We start from the raw sequence: 2,157 nt of genomic DNA on the forward strand, positions 1-2,157 counted from the left end.
GTTACTAATTTGGTGTTTAAAGTAAATATCGAGGACGAGATTTGTTTTAAGGAGGGTGGAACGTGAGACCCAGAATTTTTAAAGTACTTAGAAAGTGTTGTTATGAATTTTGAAGTGTCTTTGAATTTTACAATTTACAATTCATTTTGAATGGGTGATAATTTTACATGAGGTGAAGGGTTATTTTGAGGTGATACATTGAAAGTAGGCAAGACCACGAGTTTGTAGCAATTTTTGAATTATTTTTCAGAGCTCGAATGAAATTTTTATGAGATTTAAAGCTTGGTGAATGTTGGAACGCCACGTGGACGCCAAGGTATGGATGACTTGCCACGTGGATAGCAGCTGGAACAACCAGCAAGGAAAAGGTTGATGGTGGTGTCAATACACCATGACAAAACATGGTTATAAGAACCGAAAGATAAGAACAAAGCAAAAGGAAAAGAGATTAGATTTTCATATTGCTTGACACATGGCAAGCACCAATTTGACCTCTAAAATTGAAGAGGTGAGGCAGCAAGCTTGGAAGATTCTAAATATTCTTCCTCACTCAATGAAGTGTCAATGTAGATTTTGAAATTATTGGTGTCATCGAAAAACATAAGAACAATAGTCGAAAAGATTCAACACCTTAGTTGTTAGAAACTTATTCACATCCATGTCTCAAATGAAACTAACTTATTTCCTGGTCAACTTTGTAAGGAATAAGGCTATGGTGGAGAAATTTAACACATACCATCAATGGTAATCGACAAGACCAAGGATACCTTGTATTTCACAAAACCTTGTGGGATTTCCAAATATTTTTTTATTTTTTACAACTACAACATTTTTAGGGATTGACAAGAATGTCATCTACTGAGCTCACGTCTGCCAAAAAGAAACATGATCTAATAAAAACCAGCATTTGGGGAACTTAGTGTAAAGTTAATTTGCTTTGAAATTGCTCAGATCACATCATCAGTGTTTAGAAAGTTTGACTTCGTTATTGGAGTAAACAAGGAAGTTCTCGATAAGGTTATCACGAATCTTTCGAGATATGGGTAGAATGCACGGTCCGTCAAGTTCATGAATGATACTGGAGCATTCGTCAAACCGCATGACATCACAAGGAACTCATAATGAACATGTCGAGTCTTGAACGCAGTCTTGGGAACAATATCATTTCTAATCTTCAACTGGTCGCAACAAAACTTTAGATCAATCTCGAAAAAAGCTCGGGTTCTATAGAGTTGGTCAGAGATACTTTCAATTCAAGATATGGATTAACAGTTTTTAATCGTCACCCAATTGAATTACTAGTAAACAATGTACAATCTTAAGGTTCGATCTTTGCACTTCATGAATGGAAGCAGAGGTCTCTACGATGAATGTTCAAGGAAAATAGGTGTTATATGTGGATGTAGATCAATGGTGCCTCACACATCTTAATCTAGTGGTATCACAGGTAGATATTTAGGAATGATGTTAGGAATTTAGTTTGATCGGGTTCACAATTTCCAGTTGTACTGGATTGTCGTCTTCCTCTACAACACATGCTAATAAGCCTTCACAACTTTTCTCAATAAATGTTTTGCCTTTATGATGGGGATTAAGTTGTGCTTCAGTTTCTGATGTTTGCCAGTGGAGCTAACCATAGGGATGACAGGTTGTCGAAAAATGACTACTTTCGGTCGATGCTCTACCAAAGGAATAATAATAATGTAGTTGACCCATCTCTTGGATTATGTGGAATTCCATGATATCCAACAAAATAAAATTAATTGGCATTACTGGATTGGTAATGGAAATGGTGCAAGCACTACACTCGCACTGGACATAACAAACTTGCCTTGTGGCTTTGGAATTCTCAAAACATACTCGACTAAGGTACCATGTGATTGAAGTATTTGAACAAACAAGGATAATATGACTGACTAGTGGTTATTGTCCATGACATGACTACGAGTTTGGTGTTCTCCTAAATGGCGTACTCCTAAGTTTTCACGATGGTGTGTGATGTTGGTCGTGCCGTTACTTAATGTCTCTATGGTATTCTAGTAATGTCTGTCTCCATGGAACAGTGAACCAGTGTCCTGGCAATAGTATGATATCCATATACCGCATTATATTTTCAATATAAAGAAATCATACCACCTGAATAATGGATGACAGCTT

The sequence above is a fragment of the Pyrus communis genome, chromosome 13, assembly GCF_041283825.1.
Source record: "Pyrus communis isolate YQ-2024b chromosome 13, ASM4128382v1, whole genome shotgun sequence".
Lineage (NCBI taxonomy): Eukaryota > Viridiplantae > Streptophyta > Magnoliopsida > Rosales > Rosaceae > Pyrus > Pyrus communis.